Source organism: Pseudophryne corroboree, chromosome 2 (genome assembly GCF_028390025.1).
Source record: "Pseudophryne corroboree isolate aPseCor3 chromosome 2, aPseCor3.hap2, whole genome shotgun sequence".
Classification (NCBI taxonomy): Eukaryota; Metazoa; Chordata; class Amphibia; order Anura; family Myobatrachidae; genus Pseudophryne; species Pseudophryne corroboree.
In genome coordinates, this window is record NC_086445.1 from 160,059,366 (window position 1) to 160,076,189 (window position 16,824).

The following is a 16,824-nucleotide window of genomic DNA, read 5'->3' on the forward strand; positions in this document are numbered from 1 at the left end:
ATCACAGCAGTGGCAAACGCAGAATTTCTAGAGGGGGGTTTTCAAATGCAATCCACAATCTCCCACTCTGCGGAACATTGGAGCAAGAGCGCGTCTGGGGGAGTGGCAGAAAACCCCAGTAACGACCGTGGACATTAATGTAAACACTGGTCTTTTTATAAATACTGGATACTGTGTTAAATACTGTATTAATATTTAAAACTATAGATTGCCTATAGTCAGACTTGAGCCTCCCGCTGCCCCGCAAAACTTGCCAGGCCTCCGGATTTTCAGGGTCCTCACCGAAAATCAGCACTGCGCATGCGCAAGTCCGGAGGGCCCAGCACCTGCACGGGAGACTTCGGGGGCGGCAGTGTCCGTCTTGCTAGGCACACTGCACAGTGAGAAGGAAGCAGTCTCAATCAGGGGTGTGCTTCCTGTGGCTGGCCCCTCCCACCACACTCAGAGAGAGAGCTGCGTGTATGAGGCCAGCAGAAGCTGACCTCTCTCTCTGCTCCTCAGCTCCCACTGCAGCCTTCCCACACTGTCCTGGGGTCGTCCTCCAGTCTGCTCCTAAGAGGAAGGAACAACATAGCCAGGTGACTGCTGTGTGTAATGGGGGGAATGTAATGTGGCACTGACCTGATGTAATATGTGGCAGGGGGCTGTGTATGATGTGGAGCTGGGTGTAATATGTGAGCTGGGTGTAATATGGGGGAGGGAGCTGTGTATGATGTGGAGCTGGGTGTAATATGTGAGCTGGGTGTAATATGTGGTAGGGGGCTGTGTATGATGTGGAGCTGGGTGTAATATGTGAGCTGGGTGTAATATGGGGGAGGGGGTTGTGTATAATGTAATGTGCTGGGTGTAATATGGGGGAGGAGGGTGGTGTTTGCTGTGTGTAATGTATGGGTGTAATATGGGGGAGGGGGACTGTGTGTAATGTGCTGGGTGTAATATGGGGAGGGGGGCTGTGTGTAATGTAATGTGCTGCTGGGTGTAGTATGGGGCTGTGTATGATGAGGAGCTGGGTGTAATATGGGGTATGGGACTGTGTATGATGAGGAGCTGGGTGTAATATGGGGTATGGGACTGTGTATGATGTGGGCTGGGTGTAATATGGGGGAGGGGGTTGTGTATAATGTAATGTGCTGGGTGTAATATGGGTGAGTTGTGTATAATGTAATGTGCTGGGTGTAATATGGGGGAGGGGTGTGTATAATGTAATGTGCTGGGTGTAGTATGGGGGAGGGGGTTGTGTATAATGTAATGTGCTGGGTGTAATAAGTGGGAGGGGGCAGTGCATAATGCAATGTATTCTGGCGCTGTATGTACTAGGTGTAATGTGTATGTGGGTGTATGTATACACACACACACACACACACACACACACACAGTGCTGAAAGTGGGCCGGTATACACTGGTATGGCATACCGGCACTTCGAGCACTGACTGCCGCATCTTTTCAAATTCGTCACTATTAACGCGCCAATTGGAGCTCTTGAACCAGCAGCCACTCCTGATTGGCTGCTGGTCTGCAGCAGATTTGAAATAGTGGCGGTCATAGGTGGACCATAGCTGCCCCGAAGGCCGCTGCCCTCAGCCTCCTCCTCCGCACTGCCGCCCACAGCCGCCTCCTCTGCACCGTCGATGACCACAGCCTCCTCATCCTCCACACCACCGACCACACACTCCTCCGCTCATTAACCAATCTTACCCTGCTGCCTTTCTCTCTCCCTACTGTATGTCTTTGCTGTCCTATCCCTATGTCTCTTCCTGTCTCTCTGTCACTCTCCCTGTCCCTACTGTATGTCCCTGCTGTCACTCTCCCTGTCCCTGAACTTTGGCTCATTCCGTGTGGGTTGTGGCTCATACTGTGTAGCATAATGTGAATTTCGGCTCATACTGTGTGGCATATGTGAATTTCAGCTCACACCGTGTGGCATAATGTGTGTGTGCGTATGTGTGTGTGTGTGTGTGTATATATATATATATATATATATATATATATATATATATATATATATATATATACAGGGCACTCCGGCACTCCTGGCCTCCCCAATTGGGTGTACCTTGCTTCCGGTGCCCTCCTCAGGGAAGAACCCTTGTATGAACAATAATGAAAAATACGAGGCGGCACTCAGAAGACTTGTGAAAACATTCAATAAAGTGTATTCAGTACGGCCAACGTTTCGGGGACCACATCCCCGTCTTCAGGACAAGTGTACAGTGATTATCAGACAAATTTATAGCAATAGACTTACCCCCCTGTGCTGTGCAAGCACAAAGGTCCTCTCAAGGCACCAGGATTGTTTTTTGCTGACCACCCTCCAGATCCAGGTTTCCTGGTTTTTGCACTGTCACTTTTGGTGAATGTTGATTTTGCACAGATAAAGCACTTGCACTTTATTGAGGAAATATGGCAGCCTCAGTGTACGAAGGTGGAGACTTCACTTCTTTTCTGCTGCACTGTGATACGTATGAAACACTCAGCTTCTCTGATGTGGAGGCAGAAAAAATACTGCACAAGGAACCAGCATTTGCAGAAGTGATCACGCCCTCTGATGAGGATATACAACGTGATTTATTTCGCTTGCGTAAGCGGGAGCTGGACTATTTGTATCATAGTCGTACTCTATCCGACTATTATAGAGCCAAACAATTGCCCAGAGGCTTTAGAGTCCATAATATACCCACTATTGGGCGATACAGTATGGACTTTTGCAAAAAGTGGATTTCGGTGTTAACCAATAGTACTAAGTCCATTGAACATTTGTTTATCGATGAATCCACCAAAAAACTAGCCAAAACCCGAGAAAGTATCACTAAGTTCGAGATAGAACATGCCGACCTGTTGTCCTCAGAACAATCACAGCCCTGGATACTTAAAATTAATGCTCAAGTCGAGCAATATAAGAACAACCTCCTCAAGTTCAAAAAAGAGAAACTACAAAAAGTGCAAATGGATTATGCACACCATAGGGTATACACTTGGTTAAGCAATACGAATACCAGTGATTCCAGGAGGAAATTTGCACGCAACCCAAGGTTCAGGAGCAGAGGCGGACAACAGCACACTTCAGCGAGTGAGTCGGATGATGCGGGTACACCGTCTGCGAGCTCATCACGTGAGGAAACCCCTTTAGGGGTAAATACCCGGGCTGTGGTGGCAGCACGGGGAGGAAAAACAAAAATAAATTCACGAGACGGGGAGGACAGAACCAGCGGCAAAAGCAAAGTCAAAACTGTGAAGGGGAAGAAACGCTAATTTTTAATTAGTCTTCAACCCCCCTGACCCCTGCTGAGGTGAGAGTCTTGAATAAGGGACTGTCTTACGTCCCCACCAATTTTGGGAATGATTTTAGATGGAAGGTGGACACTTTTAGATTACATCGTACCCTGAAAATTAAGGAGCACTTTAGCAAAGAAATACCCCCCAGGACACAAACTACTATGCCACCTAGAATACAGAAACTAGGACCTAGATCTAAATTTGATCCTGCCACACAGAACCAGTCATTGAAAACATTTCATAGAATGGTAGAATCTGTAGCTAGTTCGGTGATGCCCGATAAACATCATAATTTAAAACAGGATGAGCGAGATGCATTGAAAGCTCTAGGTAAGAGAAAAGATATAATTGTTCGAAAGGCGGATAAGGGGGGCGCCATAGTCGTGCAAAATGTGACAGACTATAAGATCGAGTGCTATAGGCTCCTTGATGATGAGGACACTTATTGCAAATTAGCAAAGGATCCATCTCAGGAATACAGGGTAGAACTGCTGGACATTTTACAACGGGCACAGGATGATGGTGTGATCTCAGCAGACTTGGTCAGAAAACTATGCCCAGAATTTCCAGTTACACCGCTATTCTACACAATTCCTAAGATCCACAAGGACGCACAGAGGCCTCCTGGACGACCTATTATTTCTGCCAGGGGGTCTCTGTGTGAGCCAGTGGCGATCTACTTGGACGCCTTCCTGCAGCCCTGTATCCAGGGGACATTCACACATCTGAAAGATTCTAACATGTTGCTAAGAAAGTTCCTGGCTATTGATAATGTACCGCCAGAGGTTATCCTGGCAACGGCTGACGTCACTAGCCTCTATACCTGCATACCCCATGCACAGGGGTTGCAGGCAGTGAGACAGCTCATTACAGGGAATCTGAGATATGAGGGACCAGATATTGATTTTTTTATGATTTTGCTTGAGTTTACACTTACTCATAATTTCTTTATCTTTGATGATAGATTTTACAGACAGCGAACGGGGTGTGCCATGGGATCTCCTGTGGCACCCTCGTTCGCAAATGCGTATATGTGGGATGTTGAAAAGACAGTATTTTTTGCAGATCCTCTAGTAGCTGAGCGGTTATTTATTTATTTTCGTTAGATTGATGATTTGCTCCTTTTTTGGAGAGGAGAGGCTCAGGAGCTCAGCAAGTTGGTGTCTTCCCACAACTCCACGAGCAGTCCCATCAAATTAACGTTGGTATGCCATAATTCTGAGATCTGTTTTTTGGACATCAAGATTAGGATTCAGGGGGGTAATATTATAACTGGTTTGTATAAAAAACCCACCGATCGTAACACCATTTTAAGATATGACAGCTTTCACCCCCCTGCCACGGTTAAGGGCCTTCCATACTCGCAATTTCTGCGAGTCTGTAGAGTTAACAATGAGGAATCTGAAAGAGTAAAACAACTTGATGAGATGGAACAGAGGTTCCGACAAAGAGGGTATCCTAGAAAATTGTTGGCTGGGGCAAGAAAGAAAGCACAGGAACAAAACAGAGAAACACTCTTGCAGGCCCATGGTTTAAAGGAAAAACCTGGGGTTATCCCATGGGTGAATGAATACAACGTGAAAAGTGATCTTGTTAGTAAGAAAGTAAAGTCCCTGTGGCCCCTTGTGTCTACTGACCCAGAATTGAAAGTGTTTCACGATAAACGGTTAATGCCAAGTTACACGAGAGGTAGAAGTATTAGGGACGTAGTGGTGAAGACAGATTTGTCTAAGTTAAAGAACATTCCCACTAATTTTTTGACACGAAAAAACGGTTGTTTTAAATGTACAGGATGCACAACCTGTTCACATATGTCCCCAGGGGATAATATCCCCCATCCCTTTAGCGGTAAAAAATTTCCGATAAAATGACCGCTAACGTGTAGCTCGAAATTTGTAGTATATGCCATAATATGCCCTTGTGGGCGTTACTATATCGGCAAGACTAAATGCCAGTTCAAGGTCAGGATGGCGCAACACAGGCAAGCCATTAGGAACGCCCTGGCATCAGGTAGTGGGGAGCAGCCGGTGGCACGCCACTTTGTGGAATTCAAGCATGGCATGGCCACGTTCAAGCATAGAATCATAGATCATGTTCCAGCTTCACAGCGAGGTGGCAATAGGGGTAAACAACTCCTATAGTTGGAATCTATGTGGATTCATAGATTAAATACTTTAAAACCAGGGGGTCTAAATGAAAGCCTTGGTCTGATTAATTTTCTATGAATGCAACAATAGAGAGGCATGGGTTATTTATATGTATCATAAAACAACGGTTGGAAAGTTTTTAGTAATGATAAGTTTAGTCAGCTGTTGCTAAAAGATTTGATTATAGTGGAGTTGATGATGGCCTGGGAGTACAATATAGGCTGCCTGTGAACTTATTTTTTAATTTGGGTTGCACTATCATGTGACACTGTTGCTATTTTGTTTTATTATGTATTGAGTCATTTTTTATTGATCTGTAAGACATGGGGGTTATCGGGTTTGATCGTTCATTTATATGTATGTATGTAATTCCCGGATTGGGATCATATGAAATAGATGGTTCACTTTATCACTGTATGGGTTTTAGTCCATGATTATATGTATTTTTTAATTCATCTATGTCCCTAGTGGACCTGATGCACCAAGTACACTGTACGATCGAGCCCGCTAATCTCCTCTATGTTTATTGTTTCCAGGGTCCCCATGGTAACTCGGCCGGGCCGAGCGCCGTGACGTCACTTCCGCATCATGTGGTACGCATCATGTGGTGCGCTGTGGACGCCGGGCTGAGAGCGTGGGAGACGCGGCCGTGGAAGACGCTGGCGGGGAATCTGATCAGGGGGGTAAGTCTATTGCTATAAATTTGTCTGTTAATCACTGTACACTTGTCCTGAAGACGGGGAGGTGGTCCCCGAAACGTTGGCCGTACTGAATACACTTTATTGAATGTTTTCACAAGTCTTCTGAGTGCCGCCTCGTATTTTTCATTATTGTATGTATATGTATGCCTAAAAGTAGGCAAGTATGCCTATAGTATAGGCTGTACCGAATATATTTAAATAACATAAATAAGATAAATGGAAAAGGTTAAGCATACCACAAGAAATAAATACACAAACATAAAAGAACCAGTACTGCACTTTCTAAACACATTTTATCAGATTATTAGATCCACACACATAGAAAACTTGGTCGAAGAAGCTGCCACACTAGGCATGTGCAGCAGCTCTGCTCTGTCCCTTAAACTGCATGATGTGGCAGCAATTCTAATAATCGTATTATATACCATTGCTATTATTGTCATAATTTTAGCCACTTGCCAAGAGGATGGGGGTTTCTGTGCAACCAGAAACCCCCCCTGCGTTTGCCTATGCACAGGGTACTTGTACTAAATAATGCTGACAAAGTGCACTTGTTCTTAACTAACATTGTCTAAAGACATGTAGAATACTTAAGTGTCCTATAAGTGCACAGCGCTGATGATGCAGGTGGCTTTACAGAGGAGGAATTGCCCAGCAGTCCCAGATCAGCGTAGCTGTGTGTGTAATGGCACCCAAACATTGACAGGGAATGAGGGAGAGAGAGATGCAGCTCCAGGGCAAGAACATTAACAGTAAATGGCGCCCTGGGGCTGAGGGAGGGGCTACAAGTCAGAGCCCGATCCCCTTGCTGGACTTCACAACCGGTACTGCGGGCTTTATAGAAACGGACTTATTGCAAAAATCCGACCTGTGCCCATGCCCTGGTGGTCTAGTGGGGTCCCTGCACGGCTACAGTGTCCACGCCAGCGCGCGGTCCGCATCCCAAGGACCGCTCCAGACAGCGGTTTGCAGTGGGTCCCGCCTGGGGGACCCTCTTACCTCCTCCTTTCAGCGGCCACGCGATCCCGGAGAGCAGCGGTGGTGTGTGTGTGTGTGTGCCCTTATGAGAGAACCGAAGCCTCCGCTGTAGTTACCCGGCAACCAGGGCGCGGGAGTGTACAGCGCCGCTGGGAGGTGAGGGAGCCGCATCATGATGTGTCAGAATGACACATAGTACTTTCTTGTGCCTATGCTGCGGCTCTGAAGTCTTCTTTCTTCATTTGAAAGCTCTTTTCAGGGCTACCCAGCACAGGCCTCCCTGTTGTTATCCTGCACTGCAGGCACCAACTTACAAACTGTGCTCCTGTGCACAAAGGCGGGGTTATAGAGGAGGCGGCGCTGTGCATCTTGGGAACAGTCACAGCTTTTAGCCTGTTGGTGCTTTGGATCAAGATCCAACTCTACACCCCAATGTTATCCCTGTGGAACCCCAGTGTATCCCGCTGCAGAAAGTTTGGTGCAGCGGTGCTGGAGGAGGTCAATATTGTTTTCTGAGTTTCAGCAAGATGATAGTGGCATTTGGAAGTTGGTGGTTGTTACATTATAAGGTGCAATCAGTGTCAGACTGGGGCATAAAAGGCCCACCAGGGGGATACAGTGGTAGGGGCCAGTGCTTAGGGGTGTGGTGAGTCTCAAAAGGGAGCGTGGCCAGTCCCCAACAGAGGTTTGGCTAACCATTAGAAGGTGCATGGTTTGGGCCCCTTGATAATTATATATATATATAGTAAATACTGCTAGTGCATGCATGCAGAGGCGTATCTAGGGTAGGGCGAGTGCGCCTTGGCAGGCCCAGGAGAGGGGGGCGCCGCCGGCGTCCAGGGCATCATGCCCCACTCGCCCCCGTCAACCCTAAATGTGAGGGGAGGAGAGCGTAGCGTCTCTCCCTCCCCTCACCGCCGCTGCCAGCAGCGCTGCTGTGTCCGGTCTCCGGCGTTAGCCAATCAGAGCTTGCGGACCGGCTCCTGATTGGCTGCCGGTCCGCGAGCTCTGATTGGCTAGCGAACCGGCGCCAGACAGCCGCCGGAGACCTGGAGCGGTGAGGGGAAGGAGAGGCGCTGCGCTCTCATCCCCTCACATAGCAACAAGCGGCCGGTAAGTGACGGGGGAAGGGGGGTCCGGTGGCACAGTGGGGCATGTATCTGGCACCAAGTGGGGCATGTATCTGGCACTGTGGGGCATGTAACTGGCACTGTGGAGCATTGTATCCGGCACTGTGGGGCAATGTAACTGGCACTGAGTGGGGCAATGTATCTGGCACTGTGGGGCATGTATCCGGCACTGTATCCGGCACTGTGGGGCAATGTAACTGGCACTGTGGGACAATGTAACTGGCACTGTGGGGCAATGTAACTGGCACTGAGTGGGGCATGTATCTGGCACTGTGGGGCAATGTATCTGGCACTGTGGGGCAATGTATCTGGCACTGTGGGGCAATGTATCTGGCACTGTGGGGCATTGTATCCGGCACTGTGGGGCAATGTAACTGGCACTGTGGGGCATTGTAACTGGCACTGTGGGGCTATGTATCTGGCACTGTGGGGCATGTATCCGGCACTGTGGGGCAATGTAACTGGCACTGTGGGGCAATGTAACTGGCACTGTGGGGCAATGTAACTGGCACTGTGGGGCAATGTAACTAGCACTGTGGGGCAATGTAACTAGCACTGTGGGGCATGTATCCGGCACTGTGGGGCAATGTATCTGGCACTGTGGGGCAATGTATCTGGCACTGTGGGGCAATGTATCTGGCACTGTGGGGCATGTATCCGGCACTGTGGGGCAATGTAACTGGCACTGTGGGGCATGTATCCGGCACTGTGGGGTAATGTAACTAGCACTGTGGGGCATGTATCCGGCACTGTGGGGCAATGTAACTGGCACTGTGGGCCATTTTCAGTGGCCACACCCCTTCTGGAGCGTGGCCACACCCCTTCTGGTGTGTGGCCACGCCCATTTTTTTTCGCCCCTTGTTAGGCATTTCATTTTTGAGAACCCCCTCATCTCATAAATCCCCCCTTTTGAGAAAATATGTAATTACACATCAGAAATGATAGTCTGGGAGCTGTCACACAGCAATTACACAGAGAGTATACAGCAGGGGATCCTATACTGTAGCACGCAGCTCCACATCTGCAGGTAACCTGTGCACCCGCATGTAGCATACAATCACACACATGCCTGTATCCTGGTGACACACCGACAGCCAGCAATCCCAGTGATTGGTGACGTGGCCCACAGTGCTGACACCTCACAGCGGTATGACTGTGTGTACAGGATCAGGGTGTGTGACAGACATCTCCCAGCCTCCACTCTGCCCCAATGCAATAGTACAGTCCCTGCACTGTGACAGGGCATACTGCACCGTGTGCCCTATGTGCCAGGCGGATACACTCCCTGGAGCCCCTATCACTGGCACACACCCCAGAGGTGGCATCACTGTGACAGTGGCAATGAATGAATCACAAATCTCCCACCTTACTGTGCCCACAGCACACAGCCCCGGCATGGCCAGCTCTTTCCCTGCACACGTACACCCGCTGTATGGAGGCCCCTGGACCGGTACCTGTAGGCGAGCACTGTGGGGCAGCAGACCCAGTGTTTGAGGTCGCACATGGCCTCGTATACGGGGTCCCTTTCCTTCTCCCTCTCCACGTGCAAGACGTAGATACAGAACGATGCCGATGACGCAGACCGCTACGTGTTCCACTGGTTGGGAACCGCTGTTCTAGAGAATTCTTAAGGTTATATATATATATATATTGTGACAAGGATCACACACATGGGTACTTAGATGAACACTTTCGGTGTTTATTTTGCACAGCAGGTCACCATATAGCAAGTTGCTTCCATACAGTCGGTATTACAGACAGTAGCATACAGGTACTCACAGCATAGCAGACTCTTGATAGGCTCCAGTGGTCCTTAGTCTAACCCACATAACCCAGCCTATCACTCGGGTAGCTATTCCACCGCCGAGAGCCAGGTGACTCTGCCCTGGAAACCCTTATATTAGAAAATCCCAGGTGCTGCTGATCACACACCTGGGAGTCTGCTACTGCTTCTAAAACCTGGTCTGGATCCTCCACATTACTTTCACATGGAAAACAGCTGTCTCTGTCACACTCCTCCCCCCCTTATCTTCAACCACCCTGGTGAAGCTACACTATTTGCAGGCAAGCTTTCTGCCTCGCCCACCCCTACCTGTGTCATCCGCCCAGGTACACAGCCTTCCACTACCTTCCAGAGGTCACCCACCTCGCCTTCTTCCTCCTCCCCTAGCTTCACCATAGGGTTGCTTGGAGGAACAGGACCTACAAACCTCCTGGAGAGGGCATCGGCATTGAGGTGTTGTTTTCCCGGACAATGCCTCACCTCAAACTTAAATGGCTGCAAAGCCAAAAACCAACGGGTCACACGAGCATTCACCTCTTCTTTTGTATGCATCCACTGTAAGGGTGCATGGTCTGTGACCAACAAAAACTCTCGTCCCAATAAATAATATCTTAATGACTCAACTGCCCATTTAATGGACAAGCACTCCTGTTCCACAGTTGAGTACCTGCGCTCCCTGGGCAATAATTTACGGCTAAGGTAAAGGATGGGCTTCTCCTCTCCATCTACCTCTTGGGATAGGACCGCTCCTAATCCTGTCCCAGAGGCATACGTTTGTAACACAAATTGCTTTTTAAAGTCAGGAGCTTGTAAGGCAGGCTCAGTACACAAAGCTTGTCTTAAATCTTACCAAGCAGTTTCCACTGGTCCAGACCACGTTATCTTGTCTGGGAATTGTTTTTTTAAGACATTCGGTTAGTGGAGCCGCTCTAGCAGTGAAATCTCGAATGAACCTGCGATAATATCCAACCAAACCGAGAAATGTTCTAAGTTGTGATTTAGGCTGAGGTTTAACCTGTCCTCTGCCCACAATGTACCCCAAATACTTCGCCTCAATCATACCAATGGCACGTTTCTCAGGGTTGGCGGTAAACCCATATGCCCATAGAGACTGTAAAACGGTTTCTACCTTTGGTAAGTGTGACTCCCAATCAGAGCTGAAAATAACGATGTCATCTAAATATGCAGCCACATATTCCCTGTGGGGCTGCAGCAACTTATTCATAGCTCTCTGGAAGGTTGCTGGGGCACCATGTAAACCAAATGGGAGCATTTTGTATTGGGATAAGCCTTCTGGGGTAGAGAAGGCTGTTTTTGCCTTAGCTGCTTCTGTTTACGGAATTTGCCAATAACCTTTTGTCAAATCAAGTGTAGTGAGATACTGACTATTGGCTAAATTTTCTACTAACTCATCCACCCGGGGCATAGGGTAGGAATCAAACCGGGACACTTGATTTAATTTACGGAAGTCATTTCAGAACCGTAAGGCACCTGAAGGCTTCGGTACTAGGACAATTGGATTATTCCACTCACTGTTGGATTCCTCGATAACCCCTAGGTGTAACATCTCTTCCACCTCCTGCTTTACCGCTGCCCACTTCGCTTCGGGTATGCAATATGGCCTCTGTTTAATAACCACCCCGGGTAGAGTCACCACATCATGTTGGATGATCTGTGTCTTTCCCGGAATAGCAGAAAACACATCTTGGTGGCGTTTCACCAAGTTCACCACTTCCCATTTCTGTTCAGGAGTAAGCGTGACTTCAGTGGGCACCTGGCATTCTGAAATCTTTTTAGCTACCAAAGTGGGCCGATTGGCAGTTTCCTTCCAGGGTTTTAAGAGGTTTACATGGTAGACTCGTACCTCCCTCCTTCTACCCTCCTGTCGGACCCTGTAATTGACCGGTCCCACTGCCTCGATGATCTCATAGGGGCCCCGCCATTGTGCATACATCTTGCTTTCTGTGGTGGGCACCAGCACTAACACTTTATCTCCCGGATTAAAGGACCGGTTAACTGAGGTGACGTCATACCTCTGTTTCTGACGTTGTTGGGCCATTTCCATGTGTTCGTTCAGTAGTGGCGCAATCTGCCTTAAGCAGCCATATAACTGGGCCACAAACTGAACGACGTTAGTGTCCTGGCAGGGTTGTTCTTCCCATACTTCTTTTAAGAGATCTAGGATTCCTCGGAGCTGTCTGCCATAGAGGAGCTTGAAGGGACTGAACCCTGTAGAGGATTGGGGTACCTCTCTACCCGCAAACATCAAATAAGGTAGGAGCAGATCCCAATCTCGTTTTTCTTGTGACACTGCCCTCTTTATCATTTGCTTAAGGGTTTTATCAAATCTTTCTACCAGGCCATCTGTCTGCGGGTGGTACACCGAGGTGGTTATCCTATTTACGTTTAGCAACCGACATAAATCTTTCATGAGTTTAGACACAAAAGGTGTACCCTGGTCCGTTAAGACCTCTTTCTGGGTATCTGGTAGCATAATCAACTACCACCAATATGTATTGGTGCCCTCGAGCAGATTTTTCCACTGGCCCTATCAGATCCATACCAATCCGCTCAAAAGGTACGGAAATGATAAGGAGTGGTACCAGTGGAGCTCTAAACTCTGGCCGAGGGGCTGTTCTCTGGCACACATGGCATTCCTGACAATACCTCTTAACGGAAGCATAGATGCCGGGCCAAAATAACCTTAACTGGATGCGTTGGAGTGTTTTCTCCTCCCTTAGATGGCCACCCCACAAATGCGTATGGGCAGCTTCTAACACCAACCGCATCAGTTTTCGGGGAACCAAGAGCTGAGCTACTCGTTTCCCTTGTAAAGTAGCAACACGATACAGCAAATAATTTTTCAACACAAAATATGGTACACCCTCTGATGGTAAAGCATGAACTACCCTGCCGTTAACTACTTTAACAGTATCAAAGGCATTTGCCAAATTGCTGTCATCGCATTGATCTCTCCCAAAGTCCTGCAGTGATATCTTCTCACCAACTGGGTTCCAGTGGGCCTCAGACTCAGTCTCTCGGGGTAGTCTGGAACCGGCAGCCTCTCTTCCGGATGCTAAACTTTGGTAGTCTCTGGTCTCTGGCTTATGAATTGTTTCGGTGGTTGACGGTTTATGTGTAGCATGCCAGGTAACCAACTCCTGCAGCAATGGAAAGTCCCGGCCCAGGATCTGCAGATACGGGGGTCTGGAGGTCACCGCCGCCACCACCTTTAACGACCGACCTTGAATGACCAGGGGTAAGTAGACACGTGGGCACTCCTCCACATCTGGACCTTGTCAGCTCCCGGGGGAACCACGTTGGCCGCGACAATGATGAGCTCACTGCCGGTATCCACCAGGGCCCAAATCTCCCGGTTTCCCACCTATACCTGCACCTGGAACAGGGAGGACTCTGCTTGGGATACCCCCACCGACTCCATGCTGACCAATGGCCGAGCAGTTTTCCCCGCCCTGCAATCCATTGGCTCGCCCTGTTTTGGGCAGTCCCACCGCACATGACCAGGTTCGCCGCACTCAAAGCACACCAAGGGAGGCGGAGCCTTTGGTTTAACTACTGGGACCTGAGTTCTGCGTTTAAGTGGTAGCCCATATCCTGACCTAGCTTTATTCAGCTTTCCCAGTGTCAGGTGCCGCTCAATCACCGCTGCCAACTCCTCAAATGTCTGGGGGTCAGCTTGAAGGGCCCACTGCTGCACCGAGCGGTCTAACACCCGCATAGCCTGGTCCAGTGCGACCACCTCCACAATCTGTACTGCAGAGTTTTTTCCCGGCTGCATCCAGGCCCTTGCCAGTTGGGCTAGTCTGGCCAGCTGAATCCTGGGAGGCTCAGAGCCCTCCAGCCGCCAATCATGGAATTCCTGGGCTTTGCTGGGCCCCATCACTCCATTCCTATCCAGTATATCCTTTTTCAGGGCAGGATAGGAGCGTGCCTCAGCCACAGTCATGTCCACATACGCCCTCTGTGCCTCCCCTGTTAAACAGGGAGCCAGTCTGTCAGACCATTCCTCCGCAGGCCATCCCAACCGCATCGCCGTGCGCTCAAACGTGCAAAGGAATGCCTCTATATCATCCGCTGGGGTGAGCTTCAGTAGCCTTTCCCGCTCTGGTTCAGATTTCTTTAGCGCTTTTAACTCATCACACAACATTTGAATTTGAGTTTGCTGTCTTTTAGCCTGGGTTCGTTGGCCCTCATGTAACATTTGAATTTGAGTTTGCTGCCCAGCTATCTGGGCTTGTTGCCCCTCATATAACATTTGAATCTGGGTTTGTTGCCCAGCTGCAAGTTCAGCAAATTGTTTTAGCAATTCCTCCATATTGCCCTGCGTGGCCCCTTTAAGGACAAATCTAGGAGGTTTAATATAATGTGCCAGGCATATCAAACAGACCAAGCCGACACCCGCGTGCTTTGCTGGCTTATGTAACACACAACAGCAAACAGTCTGTATATAATGCTATGGCCCTTTAAGGCTGCCACTTGCACTGCATAACCAGAGAGGAAGGAAAGAAAAGTAAAAAAACTAGCAGTTTAAACATCGGTATGCTTACCACCAGTTTCTGCTGTACACCGTGTCCTTGCTCGCATTCTCCACCACTTGTGACAAGGATCACACACATGGGGACTTAGATGAACACTTTCTGTGTTTATTTTGCACAGCAGGTCGACACATAGCAAGTTGATTCCATACAGTCGGTATTACAGGCAGTAGCATACAAGTACTCACAGCATAGCAGACTCTTGATAGGCTCCAGTGGTCCTTAGTCTAACCCACACAACCCGGCCTATCACTCGGGTAGCTATTCCACCGTCGAGAGCAAAGTGACTCTGCCCTGGAAACCCTTATATGAGAAAATCCCAGGTGCTGCTGATCACACACCTTGGAGTCTGCTACTGCTTCTAAAACCTGGTCTGGACCTTCCACATTACTTTCACATGGAAAACTGCTGTCTCTTCCACAATATATATATATATATATATATATATATATATATATATATATATTTTTTTTTATTTATATATATATATATATATATATATATATATATATATATATATATATATATATATATATATATATATATATATATATATATATATATATAAGACAATTCGGACAGCACTTCAGTTTGGCTATAATGTTCCCCAGTGCTCACCGTAGGTCTCCCTGGCAGGGGATCCAAATATATTGTGTAGATTTCGGCCGCACACAGGTAATAAAGATGCAAGTCAGCAGTTTCTTATCAACGTTTCGATGTTTAATTCATCGTCATCAGGATACAACAATCGAAATAACAATCTTACTTATACCCCCACACTCACCCACGTGACATTTACGGACACAGGGAACAGTCCACACCTCCAACCCCGGACCATAGCGTAATTAATTAAAACCAACAGCTGTGCTCCGGCTTACAGATCAGAACATGCACATATTAATCCAAAATATAAACTATAAATAGCATATATATATATATATATATACATACAATCACAATGTTAAGCAATATACATTTTAGGTGGTCATTCCGAGTTGATCGCTAGCTGCATTTGTTCTCAGCGCAGCGATCAGGCTAAAAAAATGGCAGTTGCGGCGCAATGCGCAAGCGCGACGTATGGGCACAACGAACAATGCAGATTTGCACAGGGTCTAGCAATGCATTTCAGCCACACTGGTTGCCGCAGAGTGATTGACATGAAGTGGGCATTTCTGGGTGGCAACTGACCGTTTTCAGTGAGTGTTCGGAAAAACGCAGGCATGCCAGGGAAAATGCAGGCGTGGCTGGGCGAATGCTGGGCGGGTGTGTGACGTCAAATCCGGAACTGAATAGTCTGAAGTGATCGCAAGCGCTGAGTAGGTTTTGAGCTACTCTGAAACTACACAAATTTTTTTTGCAGGCGCTCTGCAATAAAAACGTTCGCACTTCTGCTAAGCTAAAATAAACTCCCAGTGGCATAGCGTTTGCACGGCTGCTAAAAACTGCTAGCGATCGATCAACTCGGAATGACCCCCATAATACACAATATTGATATGTATGTGTGAATATCATGAAGAATATTAGTATGTGTGAATATCATGGAGAATGGCTTACAACATATTTTATTATCTATCAAAGTTAACTTGAGTCTAATAAAAGAACTCCTATATAAACATGAGCAACCAACATAACGTAATATATCATTACTCATCATTGATTACCATACACTGAAAAGAACTACCATCATAGCCATCACAGATTAAATAGAACAGAATTCACAGAAAACAGTGCAGACCATTATGCTCATTTAACCCCCTAGGGGCCAAAGTCCACAATCGATGTATCCAAGTAGCTTCACATTTTAACAATTTAAGCGAGCGATCCCCACCTCTTAGTGACGCCAGTCTGTGTCCAGCCTGCGCAAAGTGCCTCGCAACAGGCTGGTCACTCCGCCCACAGGCAATCGCAACACTAATAGATGAACGATGACCTGCCATATGTTCTCTAAGCGTTCTCTCTGTTTTACCCACATAACCTTTACCACATGGGCAGGTAATTAGATATACAATAAATATACAATAAATTAAGTGCTACACGTTAATCTATGTCGTATATACTGTATTTACGTCTCCCAGAGAGTGGATGATTGAAGCTGTCACTAGCTGTAAGGTATCTGCATGTAAGGCAATTAAGACATTTATAACACCCATTCCTCTGGGAGAGAAAATGAGTCACCTCATTACTCTCCATGCCTGTCACGTCAGTCCTAACAACCCAATCGCGGATATTACGTCCACATTGGTAGCTGGGCATAA

The 16,824-nt window shown here is 47.7% G+C and overlaps 1 long non-coding RNA gene across 1 annotated transcript in view; it reads left to right on the forward strand.

Annotated features, from left to right (window-relative positions):
- Window positions 1-300: 300 nt before the first annotated feature.
- LOC135005187 (uncharacterized) overlaps window positions 301-16,824 on the forward strand; it is a 170,859-nt gene continuing 154,335 nt past the window's right edge. Inside the window, exons 1-2 of the long non-coding RNA XR_010205834.1 lie at window positions 301-578; window positions 5,958-6,104. This is a non-coding gene — a long non-coding RNA (uncharacterized LOC135005187). The remainder of the gene's footprint in view (window positions 579-5,957; window positions 6,105-16,824) is intronic.